We start from the raw sequence: 18,715 nt of genomic DNA on the forward strand, positions 1-18,715 counted from the left end.
TGGATTAAAATGATTGATCTCGATTGCATGGTTAAATCGCTTAGTTTGGCGCGGTTGAAAAGAATATTTAGTGTACACCACGGTACTTGGAAAAGCTAGTTGCGGGATATTTTGAAAGGTTATGGTGGAATTTTTCTTTTCAACTGTAATTATGACTTTAAGGACTATTCATTTGGTTCGCAATTTTACACCGAGTTGATTGCAGTGGTGGTCAGAGTTTCAACTAAAGCGGATTGGTGTAATATAATATGGAATAATAAGGAAATCCGAGTAAACAACGCTGTGGTATTTTATAGCCCATACTTCGAGTCCGGTATCGTTTTTGTGAAGGATTTGTTGATTCATTTAAATAATACTGACTCTTTTAAGATCATAGAGGACAGCGTAAAAAAAACAAACTTCTTGGTTTGGATGGGACTGCAACACTCTATGCCATGTTTGTTAAACTGAAGAAAATCTAGTCCATTCTGTAATCCCTCTATCTCTTAACATTGAAGATGAGAGGTTTGATGTGACAGAGAAGACATCAAAGCATATCTACTCTTTATTGACAAGGAAAAAGCCCAGCCACCGAGTGAGACCATTAAGTTGCAAAATGAGTTTAATCTCACGGCCATACAGGTCGAACAGTTTTTCATCTTGCCTCATAAAGTAGCTCTCGAGCCATATATCTTAAAGCTCTTCAATACAAAGTCCTGAATTTAAATCTAACTCAGAAACCTTGTATCATTTGCTATGTAGTTGCTCTCACATCCTTGGAGTAGTTTTGAACTGTTCTGGTTTTTCTTCTATGAATGAAAAGACTTCCTTTACTTTGCAAGATGTGGTGCTTGGCCCCGTGGGGGGGGGCACTCCCATATGAAACAGACGGGGATGCTCGTCGACTCGCTTGTAAATTTGATTTTGGTCTCGCCTAGGGTGTTCCGGGCAAGCGCTAATATTTTAAGCCGTCAAGGTTTAATTAGGGTTCCGCGAAGAAACACAGAATTACGCGAAGAGAAACAGAAGTCAAATTTTCTCATTAACTTGTTTTTAGGGGTCAAAATTTGCTTAAGCCACGCCCAGATTGGTCTTCTTTAGGGGTCACAAAAAGCTTGAGCCACGCCCAGATTGTCTCCTTTAGAGCTTAAATTTCAGAATTTCCGACGAGCCCGTCTGTTCCATATGGGATTCCCCCTTACCCCCCGGGTGCTTGGCATTCTAACAAAGCCATGCCCCTTCCTTAATTATCTCTTCCTTATTTGCAAAGCTTTATATTTGGAACTACAGAAGAATTCAAGTAATTCCAAATATTAATGCTTTTAAATCTATGGCGCATTTGAAATACGAAACAGAACTTAACATGCGATGTTATGGCAATAAATCAAAGTAGACCTGTGAAGAAGTCGCGGATACATTGCTTTATACAAAATGGGAGTTCTGTTGCGATCAGTTGGCTTTCTGATCCTGTTAGGAAATAATGCCTGATTTCGTGTTTGAATGCGTTATCACTGACAGGCTACACCACGTCATTTTCAAATATCTGAAGGGTCCTCAACTATGTAAACAGTTTCTAATGCCTCAGTTTGTGATAAGGTTGCGGTATTACTTCAGAAACGCCAGTCGAAAAATATCGACTAGACTCTGGACTGGACTCTGGACGAGACTGATTCCTCGCGGAGAGCTTCACTGTGGGTGAAGAGGTTACACACAAAACACAGACTCCGCAACTATTTTTAATGTTAGACAAAATCATGACCTGTGACGACCAGCCAATTTTAATAATCTGTGAAAATTGACTTGAATCTCGTTCCCACTTTCCTTCTCAATGCTTTCAATCAGTGATCTGTCTATTACGCTTTTAAATACAACGCAATATATATCTCTTTCACATTCTACTTTGTGTTCTCTTTCATGAATGCCAAAAGACTCAGGCTTCGCTTCATTCATCCAGCTTACTGAGTTGTACCGAGCTCGCTATTCGTGTGGGTTCTGGAAAATACGTCTCATGCAAGACAATGTTGTTAAATCTACCGAATTACCGCACAATCTTGAACATCTTGAAGCCATTAGCGCTGATCACGCTATTATGAACGCAAACATCATTGAAGCTCTCCGCGAGGAATTACGACGGAAAACACAGCGCGAGGGATGGTATTAAGGAGAACATTCTCAGTATGTGTCGCGAAGCTTGTAAATACTCGCTTAAAACATTAGCGCAAATTAAAGAGAAATGGCGCCAAACACTGCTGTGTTAACAATTGACCTCGGGTGATTATATTTGTAATGAAACCGAAAAGTATAAGCAAAAGTAAACCAAAACTGGTTCTAAAAGCACTAGTCTTAGTTTTGTAAGTACTGTAACTGTGAATCGTGCTGTTGATACTTTTAGTTCTGCTAACGTTATATGTGGCGTCGTCAGTTTTAATACTGAAGTGTGCACTGTAAATAATATTGCAAATTAAAAAAAAAAGCTTCTATTGTTTTCATTTAAAGTCTAAATCATTGTTTTTAATTGTTTAGTATTTTGTTTTTGGCTAAGGTAGCGACGAGACAATCACATTATACGTTACGAGAGCTGCTACATCACCCCGCTAACACGATCCGAAAACACTAACCTCCACCTACAGAGCAAGCATGCGTCTACGCATGCGCCTACTATGGTGTCACGAGCCTCTAATGTCATGGTATTCGAAAACCTCCGTTTTCACCCAGATCTTCACCCGTCCACATGAATACGATAAACTGCCGTTTTCTAAAAATACACCCTGTAGTGCTTTTTCAAAAACCGGCTTTGTTTTCGGTGACCGAAAAGGCCGTATTTGGGAAGAGAGTCAAAAACGGAGGACAATATCTGGATACGTGGACGTAAGGGTAGACGGGGTGAAAGCCATGACCCGGAGCCTACAACTCTACTGTGTTCGTGTAACGACGTTTTCACAGACCGATTTATTTTTAGATTGAATTTCCCGCGGATGAGACTCCCACAGGAGCCCGATGACCAATTACAAGAAATTAAGCTGACGTCATAGGGTCACCGAACCGGAAATGCCTTTGTTTTTTGACCTAATTCGCGGGAAGGGCTAGTCTAAAAATAAACCTACTTGTGAAAACGCCGTTTCACAGACGCTGTATGGAAGTTGCACGCTCCAGATGGGCTCCTGGTGAAAGTGACTCTGTTCCTCAGTTTCAAACATAAATTGTGGGCCAACTCAGCTATTACAGTAGTTAGCCCTCTTCCTTTCAGGTCGGTCTTTTACATAATTTTTGTCGCAAATGATTTCTATCGCGTTTCATTTCTGCTCAAATCACATTCCCTTTTATTCATTATTGTATCACTGTAATTTGGAGATATTATTGTCGCTGAAAGGTGTCATTAAAATTTGTTGTAACTACCATATTTTATCACATTTTTTCCAGTATTACGTCAACATTCATTTACTACAGAGGACATTTTCCGTGTTTCCATAGCCTCATCTACACACGAGGGGAATTGGGAGAATTCGAGACAGTTATGCAAACCCGAGAAGCAGTTGAGGGTTCGCATAACTGTCGAGAATTCTCCAAATTTCCCCGAGTGTTAAGATGAGGAGATGGAAACACGGAAAAAAGTCCTCTGTTGCTTTTATTAAATATTTCTCAAAGATAATTCAACAAATGAAGGAAAATGCTGGTTTTTAAAATTCTTCATTGAAAAAGATTTTCTTGACACACGCTCATATTTCGTAAAAACCAATCAAAACGCGCGTCTGACAATACATAACCAATCAAAATTCGTGTGATGTCACAGCCGTGCTTCCATAATCGTATCTAAACACAGCTATTAACCAATGAGAGCGCGCGTACTATCCTAATTATTTTATAAATAGCTATCCAATGCAAACCTTCATTGTACCTGAAGAAGGCTGGTTTGGCCAGCCGATATATGGTACACCACTAAAATCAAACCTACGTTCTACCTACGTTGTATCGGCTCTTGCTCAAAATATTTAGCTTCTCAACTTGTAATTACGCCTATCAGATCAACCCACTTACACCGACAGGAAGATTGTCCACAGTTGCTTGCCTCAAAACTCTGGCATTAAAAGTTTGTATTGTATTGCATTGCATTCGGTCAAATTATTGACCAAATTTTCGAACTCACTTTATGCGCCAGGGAGATGGAAGAAGAATAGACGGGGGCTATGTCAAGCAAAATGATATAATTTTATGACACCCAAAATGCCAAAAAAGTAGAATCAAACATTGCAATAACCAATTAAAACGGCTGAACAACATAGAAGAAATACAGCAAAAGGGAAGAAAAGCATGGATGAACACAAAAGGACAAGACTGAAATGGATTGCATTTGGGTAATCTTGAAAAAAGTCAGGCCGACGTTTTCAAGTTTATTGCAAATCGCATGGATAAAGGCCGTTTGTGCTCAAAATCATCTTGTTTGTGATGTAACGATAATTTTATCAGTAAAGGAATTATACATTACCATTTTCAAGTTTTAAACTCGTGATTAAGTAAAGATTTCCCCTAACACTCTAAAATAACGTGACATAGCCCCTTTAAGTGAAGTAAGATTTGTGTAAACTTATATCTCTGCACAGCTTGTGGGGCCCTGTAAGGCCGTGAAGTTGGAAAGAAATTGTTCAAAATTGAATAAGAACAACAAAGATAAGAAACCCATCATGCCAATGTAAACAGGACGTAGGCCATAATCAATACTGAAAAAAAGTGACAGTTATTTCCGGTTTTTTGAACTCAAGTGAGCTCATTTTTTATCAGGTTATTTTGGACGTAGATAAAGAAAAGAGATTAACTTCTGCATGATCTCATTTATTATAACCTGAATGATCCGCGGTCAAAGAATCAGGTATCCTTATTAATCAGTGATCGCTTCCGGCAATTCTAATTTTCATTAAAACCTGCATCGAGAAAATGCAAAACTCCATAAAAATCTCCTGTTTGATTTGCGATTTACAAGCAAAACGAAAACTACTAAAGTTTTTATGTCGATCTCTTTTGAGTTCAAAAACTCTGAAATAACTGGTACTTTTTTTTCAAATAAAGTGGACTTGTTTTAGGATTTCTCTCGGACGTTGCTGAAATCAATTTTCTCAAGTTGTCGCTTTATTTTGCTATTTGCGAAAAAGTCACTGACGAGAAATTTCTCGAGTATTTTCAGCTTTTGCCTCTTTCAGTCAAAAGAGAAAAATGTCGACTTTTTCCGATTTCTCTGTTTGACCTCCCCGATTGACAGCTGTCAAAAAATGGCGCGAAACTCAGAAAAGAATCGTCGTATTCAGTCCTTGTTGTCTTCAGTGGAGGAAAAGATGACGAACTGCGTCAAGATTATTATATGAATGAAAAGGTGACGAGGCTCAAGTCTTCGACTTTAAAGGTGGGAAACCTTGCTATGGTTTTAAAAAATAGACGCTCCTTGAGCGTAGACCGGGGTACGTGTTTGTCCTCCTAAAATTCTCGCACTCGTTCCCAAGCACTCTAACAAATAATCAGTCAGGAAATGAAACACTATTTATTTTAAAAATAGCTTCTTGTTTGTAAATAATTGCTGCATAAATTAAATTTGGTCAAGAAAGTAAAAATTCACCTAAATGAGCAGTAGATAAAGTCGACAAACTTCAAGGAATATTGCTGGCTTCCCAAATTAACTTCATTTTACACCAGAATGACAAAACAGCAAGAAATCCTTTCTTTCTTTCAAGTAATTCTTGACTGTCACAAATTCTTATTTTCGTTCCCAGAGCCTCGAGATGATGTCTTTTGTTTAGGACTGAATTTTAATATATCGAAATTGGTCTATTAGTCACATTTGCAATTATTATCTTTTTACCTGAAGACTGTGCAGAGTTGAGTGCAAATGAATAATATATAGATTTAGCCAAGCCTAAAAGCAGACCTCCCTGGTTATTTATTCTTACTGCCGGTAGGGTTAGTGGAAATAAAAGGTTCGAATTGTCCGCGTTTTGATGTTTCCGGTTGCTGCTTTAATAATTAAATCATTTTCTTTGCTTTCTTCCAAAGAAAAATTCATTGCCTAACTAATGAATTCCACGGTAAATTTTACGCTAAAAACCGATATCGCATGAATCACAAAGCGATGAGTGCGATGTCAGTTTTTTGAGTGAAATATACTTTGGAATTCACCAGTTTGGCAATGAATTTTTCTATAGAAGAAAGCAAAGAAAATGATTTAATTATTAAAGCAGCAACCGGAAACATCAAAACGCGGACAATTCAAAACCTTTTATTTTCACTAACACTACAGGCTTTTTCTTCAACCGCAAGAGTTTTAAGAAAACAAGCACGCCCTCAGCGAGCGAATGAAAAAGGAAAAAAGCAAGTTCAGATTTATTAATCTTTTTCGTAATTATGTCGATGTGGCTATCTTCTTAAAGCTTGCGGTGTTGAAGCTATGACAGAAAATTCAAATTCGCTGACTTGTGTTCACGTTCTCCGTAAAACTACAGAATTGGCCATTTCACGTCGCAGAGTTGCCGAGAACGTGAAAGAAATGTACAAGAATGAAAAATGCACGTGCAGAGCGTGGAAAGCTATTGTATTTGCTCATTAAATATGCAAAATTTGTGACGTTTTCGTTGCGTCGCGTCGAGTAACAGGAAAGACCCTATTGCGCAACTTTTCCGATTTCCGACACAGAAAAAAAAAACATATTGCATATAACTCGTGAACTTTGCGGTTGGGAATCCTTCTGTGATAGAAGGCCAGACTGCTAACATCTTGACTTCGCGAACGGGACTTTGAGCGCGATGCTCAACGAGTTTGCTGGAATTCGAAAAGTATCTGATGAGTCTCTTGGCCGAGACGAAACGCCGCGTCATACCAGCCACGAAATTTAAATTCTTCACAAGTACTTGACAATTTTTTATTTTTTATTGAAAAAAAAAAAAAAACGGAAAATTGCTACACATAATTTTCGACTGGATTGCCTGGCAACCCAGTAATAACAAAAACTAACAGAATTCCTTTGATAATGCCGACAAGAATGGGTAACCTCATAAATACTTTTGTCCTTTGGCCATTTCAATTTCAGCAGGAAAAGAAAACAAACATTTTCATTTTATACTTGACGTTTCGTATGTTGCATGTTGCAACATACATCATCATACATCATCAGAAGTGACGGTACCGTCACTTCTGATGATGTATGTTGCAACATACGAAACGTCAAGTATATAATGGAAAGGGGTAACCTATTGCATGCTTGCGAAGCTAACATCATGCAATGTTTATTGAGTTGTTCATAATTAGGGGTATTTGAAAACTTTAGCCAAATTTCGAGAAAACTATTTTTGCAATCCATTTTTGCCAGTAATTCCAGTTTGTTCCAAGAGTTTCTTGAACATTAAATTTCTGGTAGGTTTCTTCGTTAAGGGCTTGAAAAGTGCTCTTGGCCTCGGGATAATTAATCAGTTACGCATTCTTGCTGTGGCCATTAATGATTGTTGTTCTTTTTTCGTACGAACAAGTGATGAGTCATTTGGTTAACGTGACCAATAAGTAAAGGTAAAGTAACTTTATTTAACGTCGTTAGTTCCTTCAGATATCACCAATCTACGCAATGTGCTTGTTTTTCCTCGCTATTTTAAGAAACAATAGTGAAAGTTTCCAGAGAATTCTCAAACGCTTTTCGCGCTTCAGGAGGCCTAATCAGAATCGCAAATGAATGGGTGTAATATGTTCCCGGAGGGTTATGATTTCAACTGATCACGTTTGTGGAGAGACGCTTCCTAGCTATTGGAATCGATCAAGGTGCCTACAAATCCAGTACAAGAATTTTTCTACGCTTCCTTGTCAAGAGATTTGAAAAAGGATGTAGCGAAACAATAACCTTGAAACTTTGCCAACTTCAAACAAAGCTCGTCAAGAAATCCTGAACTGTCAAATCACATATAGTCTTGACTGATATCTTAATGTAAGACCAGTAAATGAATTGAGTCCCCGTGTGAAGTTGCTTTTAGAAACTGCTTCAAAGAACAAACATATTAAATTCCTTCAAAAAAAACCTTATTGTTAGGAGTTTCTGGTTGGGTGCGGTTTCCCCTGGAAACTCTCACATGTTTACCATTTACAGTAATAACACGTGATAAATTGTTATTAACTTTTAAAAAGAATGGCATGTATTGTTACATGCCTTCAGGGCGGCTCAGATACCGTGAACTGTTATTTCTTACAGCAAGGAAACTTTTCAAACATTTATCTGCGAAATTGAAGGAGTAGAAGATAACATCACAAAACATACGACTTTATTCAAGATACATGCAGGGAAGGAAAATAAAGAATTACAGTGTGATAAACAAGAAGTCACAACGACTATAGAAACTATAACATAAGAACTGTTTACGTATTTTTGGAAATAACGACTTAAGTCTTTCTTAAAACGCCAAAGTTGCCGCTTTATGACTTGCTGAGGTGCGTTATTCCACTCTTTGTGATATGCACGTTTGGACAGATAAACAAAGGAAGTTCATTACCACCAAGTTGAAAGGCAATGAAAGCTTTTTAAAACGCCAAGTCTATTTATACAATAGACATGAGTGACCACGATTTTTTAAGTGTTTAGCTGTATCTTTCTGTATATGTCAGTTGTAAATGTTGTTTGTTCCATATTCTTGGACTCGAACTTTAATTCAAGTTCGGTGTATTATGGTCATTATGGAAAAAAAGATCACAAGGAATTCTACTACAATTTATTCATTAACTTTTATGTTGAGGTTGTAGAAATACGACCCAATAAGCTGTAACGCTTTAACACCGGGGGTTTCCCATTGACGAGTAGAATGGTCTGGCGTTAAACAGAGTAAAATACTAAGTAAGGGGTGGCGAATGGTTCATCAAAAATTCTGGGTCTCGCAAAATTTTAGTCGTATTTCACGGGTCTCGCAGTCTCGTTTTTTGAGCGGTTATGTGCGTCTCGCAGTCTCGTTTTTTATATGAAGGTGTCAAACACTTTGAAGTCTCGGTCTCGCCATCTAAAAAGTCAATATGTCTTGGGCTCGCAAAGAAAAACGCTGGTCTCGCCGTCTCGCAAAGTCTCGCATTTACCATTCGCCACCCCTTAAGTATGACTGGTTCAGGCCGGCTTGGGAGTAAATGAAGGTATATCTATCTATCTATCTATCTTCACTATCTATGTCAGTTTTATGCAAGCCCCCACGGCAAGCCCTGCATGACTCTGACCACGTCAAAACGTGATGGACACCACAAACACATGCCAAATAAGGTGAACAAACATCCCTGGCGCTTTACAATAACCTTGACAAGGTGTCCTGACTGGAGAAGCTGACTGGAAATAAATGAACTTTAGATAATTCACCTGCATCTCTCCAGGTTTTCACGGACTTCATAAAAACGTATAAAATAAAAACAAGTGTTTCACTTGAGGTCTTCGATTTGTCAACCTGACGATCAATTCAACTTTCCTGACGGAGATATATAAATATTTACGGCTTGGCTTACAGTTTGTAAAGAAAATATTTTTTCGTGATAAGTTGAAATGACGTTTGGGTTAAAACACAAAGCCCCGCCGACCATCAGCCAATCAGCGATCGCGGTGCTTGTCGTACTCATGAACTGTACTACTTATATCATGCTTTGTCATCAAGATACGGTCAATCTATTCAACATTCGAAGGACTAATAAAGAAGTTGCGTAGTCTTAGACTCGAAAGAAAATGATTTTTCGAAAATTCATCAGAATTGTGTTTTCGATGCTGAGTTTGTTGGCGATTGTTTCCTCACATGATAGCCGTAAACACGAACACTATTCCTTCCAAGACCTTCGGGAAGAAGTCAATGGCGATTCGCTTACTTCTGAAGATCAACAGAGGCTTTTCAACAGCCTACACTTCTACACGAACTGCTCCGAAGTCAACCCTATCCCGGATCACCGAAAGGTGGGGGTAATCTAAAATCAAGACAGTTCTTTTCTATTGATCTTTGATCGCATAATATAAAGTTGACCAGCGCTTCTTGATTTTGCGATATTCGGAAACGTTCTTTTTACGGTGTTTGAGGAAGCTAATGGTCTCGCTTTTAAAATAAGTTGTCCCGAAACTAAAACTGTTCCGTAAAGAAGTCAAAGAAAACAGAAACACGAAGAACGACAAATTAGAAAGACGAGAAGCACAGAATAGATCCGTCAAATTATGTGAAAAGAAGCGACTCGTATTGTCGAAAGCACGCGGTCAAGTAGCTTACCACATGTAATATTGTTTTCTTCTTTCTTACAGTGTTTTACCCCAAAAGATCTCCACGATTTCGAAGGATCACCGCCATCAAAGGCGCTAAATGCAACCGAATTTATTGAAATCAGTCCTGTCATCGTATTTTGTTTGTTGCCAACGCTTGAAAAGAATTCTGGTCAAACGCAGTGTGATCTTTATCCCAAGAACCACAGCGAACTTTTCAATGTGTTCGCGAGGAATTTCAGCGATGCGAACCAAACCACTGAAACCATCACACCCGAAGCTTTGGACCATATCCTCGAGGAAATAAACAAGACGATCGGCGATTTTTTGACCAAGAAGAAGGTAGGAGAATTATCTGCGCTGCGAAAATTGCTTGCTTTTTATAGGTCTTAATAATGGCATGAATTCTCTAAATTTTTGCTCGAGTGGTATCATAATTATAATGCATGTAGGTTCTTAAATGAATTAAGTTTACTAACCCATTGCCTCTTAAGAGTGGGATTTTATAGATTTTACTCTGTCTAACCTTAACGTCTCCTTTAATATTGTACTGAAGTTTATAACAAGTCATGCGAAGCCATGCAAAGTCGTGCAAGTTCATGTACGAGCAGAGGACCCGTGCAGCAGAAATCTAAAAGTGACCAGTAGCCAAGGTGGCTCCTAGCCCTTAGTTTGCAACAATACCGAAAGGACAAATCAGTTAAAACAAATAATCTGTTGGGAAAAGCTTGTTGCTTTTGGGATGTTTGAACGGTTCCTATAAGAGGCTACGGGTAGCCTACACTTGGTTCGAAGGAATTTTTGCCTTTAAAATTCACAGTACTACAGTGATTTTTTCTGATACAATATCTTGTTCAGTTCTGTAGTCCGAAGTCCAAAGCCCACATATCATGACCCAACCATAGGGTTAAGAGCGACCGTAGAATAGTTGTTCACATTTAAAACTGTTGTTAACGTCGTTGACTCCAATCAAAACCAGTAAACAAAATTAATGCTTTACAACTTTCTATGATGGTATCTTAAAATACTCTTTTGTTTAACAATACCAGGAGAATGAGAAAAGTAAATGTAAGTAGCCCGGTAAGATGTCTTACCGAGTCATACAATGACCGGATATCGCATTGCGTGTAAAAAACAAAAACTTGTTTCTGGTCTCGCACACAATTCTCTAGTACCATTTGCATCCATCCTTGAAGCGTGACGAATTTTGCCCGAAGCTTTACTTTTTAAACGTTAATTAACAGTTTGCCCGGTTATGTGTCATTTTTGACCAATGAAACGTTGGCGGTTATGTCGTGAAATTGACAACGTTTTTGACGGCATACCAGCATGTTTTGTTCACGTGTTCTCAAAGTTTTTAGGTTTTGTCGTGAGAGCGTTCGGGTTTTGCATAACCGCCCTAATAATGTCTTTGCTCGTTTTGCAATGGACACAAAAAAATTCAAAGTCAACAAGTTTGGAATGAGGTAAATTACCACCCAGGAGTCACTTGAAATAAAGATTTTAAATGCTCCTTGAAATACGGAAGAGCGTGTGTGCGCTGAATGCCCTAGACATAGAAATATTTCCTTCTCGCTCTTTCTAGTTTCACTTCGGTTTCACTTTTTTTTTTTTGTTCGTAGTTGCTGAATCACATATCTCCTCTTGGTAGAGTATACCAAATTCCATATTTCATGTCTTTGGAAACTCACGGGAGATAGATGTTTATAATTCTTCTAGATTCCTAGGCAGATTCATAAATATCCCCTGTCTCACGGAAAATCTGGAAACTGGAAGAGCATGTGAACAAAACGTGCTGGTATACCCAGGGTGAGACGAAAATGAAAAGATGAGGTTGCCCTTCGGGCAAGCTGTTACTTGAGGTTACTAGCCCGAAGGTCTGACGAGCTAAGCCGACATTAAATTGTTCATAAAGAATAATCAGATGTATTTAAGGACGGTGCCTACTATTTAGGGGTATTTTTGCCCCGTTTCATGATTATGAAGGAAATGTCGATCTTAATAAGTGTTATGGACATCCAAAAAGCAAATTGGGGGTAACCACCCATTTTTCAAAGATAATTCATGAATAATATTTGTAAAAAGCTTTAAAATACAAAGCAATGTATGGCATTTTTTTCTCAAACTGAAGCTTAATTATTTCTCAAAAATGCCTGGTTGCCCGCAATTTTCTTTTTGGATACCAAGAGTATTTACGAAGATCTACTTTTTCCGGATAGTTTTAAGTCACGCAATAATATCCCTGTATTAGTAAGCATCAACGGTAGGAAACCAGATTATCTCGAGATGCACAGAATGTATGCGCAATAACAATAGTTTCCCAACGAAACGCACCTAAATTTCCGAGAAAATCCACTGCACCGTGACTTGGCTGGAATTTAATTAGACTGATTGTCTCGCACTGCACGCTGTCAGTCGGCAAAGATTGTCATTTCAAAAATATATTTCGGTCGCTATGTAAGCAGAAAAAGTCATGACGTTATTTACGGACGTAACTAAAATGCGGCGCAAAACGTTGTCACGCTTCGATAATTTGGCCTCATAACGTTATCATTTTCTCTCAGGAGCTTCTGCTACACACTTTGTGGTATAAAAGCTCAATTTATCATCAGAAAAGAGAAACCAATGGTGCTTGCCCATCGGGCAAGCTACGATAAGAAAACGCTAGCCCGACAAGTCATTCCAGTAGCCCCGGGCTATCGGACAGCACTTTCGTCGCGCCCTGTATACCATCAAAAACGTGGTCAATTTTCACAACATAACTGCCAATGTTTCATTGGTTAAATGTGACACACGACCCAACAAACCCTTAACGTTTGAAAAGTACAACTTCACGCAAAATTCGTCACACTTCAAGGATGGACGCAAATGGTAGTAATGACATATTTCCCCGGTAATCTGTTGTGTAGTGCGTCTGTGATGTAGTGGTCATCACGATTGCCTCTGAATGAGGCCGACTGGCCGGAGGCAAACCAGTCAGCTATTTACAAGTGCAGCTGGGAAGTTGAACCAGGGACTACCAGGAACAAATTCAACGAGTGGTCAGAGCAGGTCTTGAACCCGGGATCTCCGGATCTCAAGGCAAGCACCGTAACCACTGAGCCACACAGTACAGTACAGTACAGTACAGTACAGTTGTTGTTAAGTTTACCACTAGATAGAGTGGGAAAGGTTTCTCACATCTTCATGTCACAAATTACACTTTTTTCTGCACTGAAAACGCGCAGCAATGGTGGAAAGGGCTCAAACGCGACTTCAATCGACGACAGGAACAAAAACAAATGACAAACCGCCATCTAAACAGAGGCCGAAGTCAACTTCTTGTGACGCAACTGAGGAGAGGAGTATTTCTTCCAAAAAGTCTTCACTCAGTTCTGAGGTTGTTGAAAGTATGATAAACAATCTCTTTACAGAAGACCAACAGAAAGTACTGCACCACTATCACGGCTGCCACGAAAGGAATTGTTCTGGTGTTTGCGCAGATGAGAAACAAAGACTGTCAAGCAAGAAAGACAGGTTCCAACATGAGTGGCTCTTCGAAGCAAATGCATTTTGTGAAAAGACAGGTTTGACATGGCACGTGTTGTTCAAGGTGATGGCATGTATGGCTTGATTTGGAAGAAATAAAAATGTACGAATCAGCAAAATAAATCAGACATCTTCAATGAAAAGCCTTCTGTAAGATACAAAACAACTGCAATCTGCAGCAATATCATTGGAGATGATGAACCGAGTTTCTGTATTCCAGGAAGAACCGGATGAATGGCGGAAGTAAATGACTGTGTTCTTCATAAAGTATTTTATTTGATTTATTGGCTAGCTAAGGAGGGTATTGCAAACAAAAAGGCCGTGTGATTATTCAGCCTTCTGGAGAAGCTAGGAGTAAATGATCTGAAGTACTTTGATCAGTGATCATGGGCGTCAGTGCGAGAAATGTTTATTACCCTGGGTTGTGCACTGAAAGAGAATGTTGTGGAGAGAGCAAAGATGGCAGGATGTTTTGGACTCCTTGTGGACGACATGGCAGATATATCAGTAATGGAGCAGATGATTACATTTATCCAGTTTTACGATGAAGATAGCTGTGAAGTAACTATAGAGTTTCTTTCTGTTGATAACTTGCTAGACAAGCATGACTCTGCAAATGCCGCAGTTTTGTTTCAGACAATTCAATCTAATTTGCAAGAATGTACAGTCTCTTTCCACTGACAAATTAACCGGGTTGGCTACTGATGGAGCTTCAGTAATGATAGGCAGAAAAAATGGCCTTGCTCTAAGCTGAAAGATGTCAATCCCCGTATGATTTCAGTACACTGCATGTCTCACAAATAAGCTTTATCTAGCACTGATGCCAGACGTTGCAAATCTGAAGTTCATCAAAGAAGTTGAAACAGTTTTTACACAACTATGGAAACTCTTTGAAAACTCACCAAAGCGACTTGCTTGTTACCTGAAAGTCCAACGGAAGTCCAAAGAAGTTTAAAAAGGCCTGTGATATCAGGTGGCTATCATTCATCCTTGTATATGCTGATCTTGTCGCTGTACTTCAAACAGGCCCCAGATCAACCTGCAGCATATGGCTTTTTGAAGAAGATTAACAAAGTGAAATTCATTGATGCAGTAAACATTTTGAAGTGGATTCTTCCTATGTTATCAACCCTCAGTAAATCCTTCCAGAAAGGGGCTATCAATTATGCCTCAATTAAGCCCTCAATTGAGTGGACAAAAGACAGACTGAATGAAGTCAAGAGCACAGAAGAACCCATTAAGCAACTTCAGCAAGATCTTGGTAATGGTGGTCGTCTTGAGTCTCTGGAGCTTGTTTGCAATGAAAGTAATTTCAAAGATCTACAGGGACTTCTCCAGAAATACATCAAAGCACTTGTGAAGAACATTGATAAGAGGTTTCAGTCATCTATGTTGATACCCAGCAGGCAAAGTCTTGCATTCTATAGTCATGGGGATGCAGAAGTTCACGTTCTAGCTGAACATTTCTTTGCTGGTGATGACAGTGAGGCAGAGGAATTTAAAACAGAATGGAAGAAGCTCAAGTACAATCTGCTTTTGTGGAAAGAACACATCCCAAAAGAGACATTGGATGGCAAGACAGGCACACCTACTGAGTGGTCATGTAAAAGAGTCATGGCTATGAAGTCAACAGTTGGGCAGGTCTATCCGAGATCTGTCAACGTAGCAGAAGCAGCACTAGCACTTCCAGTCTCAAATGCATGACCCGAACAAGGTGCAAGTCACTTGAAATTTACAGAAGCCTGTGATTCTTTGGTCAGCAAAGCTGTAGACATGTGGAAGGTTGCAAAGAAGAGAAGAGAGGAACAAGCAAAGCGTGTTCCACAAAAGAGCTTTGCTCATTCAGACTGCCTTTCCTGCTACCACTTCCCATTCTCCTGCTACTCTAATTCTTAGTAAAAACCCTGGTTAAGCATAAAATTTGCAAGCAACTAGCCTGAAATGCCAAAATCCAGAGTTTAAACAGATTCCAACCCACAAAAGAAAGGAACTATAAAGGAAAGGAACTTTATTTAAGTGTCTAGTAGATTTAGCGCCGGAGCACTAATTGGGGACACTGTAAAGTGGAATCAACAATAAATACAACAAGTCAAATGTTGTTGTTGTTTTTTTTGAACAACCGTTCAATTAAGCTGCGCTGCTCTACCAACTGACCCATATATATTAAGCCAGTGGCGAACTGGTCAGTATAAGTTGCTAGGGCAGTGGCTCAGGTGGTAGAGTAGTGTAACACAATCACATGTTGATAAATCTTACTCAAGCCTGCAAGTGACAGGAATAAATAACTTTTTCCCTTCACTATTTGTGATATTTTAGCAAACAGTTTAGCGAGCAAGCGAGCAATGACCCTTGCACTGGACTTTTGAACTTTGCAGTCTAGCACTGAGCATACAGTTGTGCGATTTGGAAGTAAATCTGCTACTTATAGTCATAGCCAGGTCAATTTTGCCTGTACAGAAGATCAATAATATAGAGCTTTTCGTCATAATATAGTGCCCTTCGTCAGAGCAAATCCATCATCCTTAATCCGGATTCGCTCTGACGAAGGGGTAACGCTCGAAACGTCAGCTTTTAGAATCTCTGTACGGTGGCCAATTTACATTATCAACTCCGTTGATAAAACCAAATTTTTGTATCTTGGAGGATTAGTTTGGTACATCATCATGGCCACCGTGACATCATGTGAAAATCCTCTATGTAGCCTTGTGTAACGGATCGGAATTAATTTAAATGATTGTTGGCTTTATCCATTTTAGTGTTTTTCTGCTGAAAGCATTATCAATGAGGTCAAGGAAGATGAACATCATGATGATGAGGAGGGGGGGCATCACGCTCATGAGGGGGAACATCCTGAAGAAGGGGAGGAGCATAGTAAAGAGCAAAAATCTCTTGATCAACATGACTTTGAAAAAGCTTGTGCAAGCATCATCCTTCATCTGGTTCAAGGCTTTTGTATTGAGGAAGGACATGGACATGAAACCAAATCTAAATTGCCATCAAGAGACTTCTTTATCGGTGATATCTTCAATGGAAAAACTCATCTGTCTGAGGGAGACTTAGAGGAGATCACAAAATCCCTTGGATCGGTGAAGCATCATCAGAAAGTGATGAGCATACTGACCATAATGGTCACAACCACAGACGTCGAAGGGCAGCAGACTTGTTGTCACAAAAAGAGTCAGTAGCAGCATCCCGTGTTCGTCATCGCCGTGCTGTTGATGATCATGATCATGATCATGGCCACCATTCTACTGGCACAGTAAGTTTCTTGAGATTGTAACATATTTATGAAAATTTGAATATTTGTTGTAGTTCAATTTTATCCACTGGTCTTAAATCAGTTCAAAAAAATTGACTGGTTCAAAAATTTAAACTGTTTGAAAAAGAAATTAAACCAGGGGAAAAAACTGAACTACAACATATCCATTGATCAAATTAGCCACTGTTTTGTTTTTACAGGGATATTATAACCCTGGAGTGTAACCTTGTAGTTTTGAAATCAGGACTCGGAGGAATGATAGCTACTACCTAGTTTTCTTATTAAACAGTTCTTATTGTTGTTTCATCAAGGAGTAAATGACTTTCTTGAAACTTGAATTGAGTATAAAAAATATTTTGACAAGGTTTCACTTTGGTGACTTTTACGAGAATCAAAAAAAAAAAAGATAACAGATGTGATCCAAAACATTAGTTTTGCTTGTAATAGCAAAATGATTAAAATGTGATATTTTACACCACTGTTCTTTAATTAGGCCAGACTGAGGTGAATGCTTTTCTGTCACTTTTTTTTCTCAAATTAGCAAATGTTAAAATTTAGAAAAAAAAAAGTATAGAGAATCAAGTTTAGTTTCAAGTGAACTGCGTCTCAATCCTTGTCTTGATTCTGGATCCTCGATTCTTGTGAAGATCAAGTTGAGACTGTCAACTTACTTTTGTATGGTACTGTAAGTTATTTCCTGCATACACGAAAGATTTAGCAATCGTTTTTATGGCAAATGGCAAACATCAGGCTGAAATTTGTGATTTCCTAAATTCAATGAAACTTTGTTTTTAAAAAAAACAGACTCACTATGAAACAGGTCACTTCAAATCTCTGTTTTTGTTCAATATCATGAAAGCATGACTGATAATCAAAGGTGGTGATCCATAAATAGCACAGAGACATGTATTACAGACACATTGCCATTAGGGGTTTTTTTAATTGAACAGATTATCACAGAGTTCTGTATGCATCCACAGTTAATTGACATATTTTCCACATGTGCCTAAGGTACCACACCTTTAATTATGGCGAATCTCTGTGGTCAGACTTATATCTTTGGCAACTTCTCAAAAAGAGGTCAGAGAAACTTTCAAGGATGAGAAAATCTTTCATAAGAAACAGCAGCCTGCTGTTTGCATTGTCACATAAACAGGATGCTATTAAATCTCTCTAAGGTTTCATTCAGTTGGATGACTGCTCTAAGTACATGTATATTGATTTTTATAGTCTCCCAAAGTGGAAGAGCACTTACAAGTGCTTTGCTTCACAGTATTAAGATTTATTACTATTGTTATTACCAGTAATATTAGTATTGATTTCAATAAAAGACAAATTTATTATAGTAATTTTATGTGAAGTTTAATATCTTGTGTTACACCCTCACCCCATCCTGAGAAACATCTTTATCAATTAGTTGATGAAAGAAATCAACAACTGAATACTGTTATTTTCAGTGTTACTCGCTGGATGACCTGCTCACAGTTTTCGATATTGATCATTCCATTGGTGCAGATAGTTATGACTTTCAGCAACTTTGTCCTGCATTTATTCAACAAGCCAAGAGTGGAGCTTGCAAGGCTCAAACAACAAAAAAGACGGAAGAAGCAGATTTAGGAAAAGGTATATAAGCTGTTAAGGGTGTAATTTAATGAATACACATGAAAAAGGGCAATAGTTTGGTTGGCATTTGAAAGAGAAGGGCTGTTTATAAATAGCCTGGTGCA

The 18,715-nt window shown here is 38.7% G+C and overlaps 1 pseudogene; it reads left to right on the plus strand.

The window, feature by feature from the left end:
• Positions 1-9,157: 9,157 nt before the first annotated feature.
• Positions 9,158-18,715, plus strand: part of LOC138044670 (metal cation symporter ZIP14-like) — a 63,550-nt pseudogene continuing 53,992 nt past the window's right edge.

The sequence above is a fragment of the Montipora capricornis genome, chromosome 1, assembly GCF_036669925.1.
Source record: "Montipora capricornis isolate CH-2021 chromosome 1, ASM3666992v2, whole genome shotgun sequence".
NCBI classification, from domain to species: Eukaryota; Metazoa; Cnidaria; class Anthozoa; order Scleractinia; family Acroporidae; genus Montipora; species Montipora capricornis.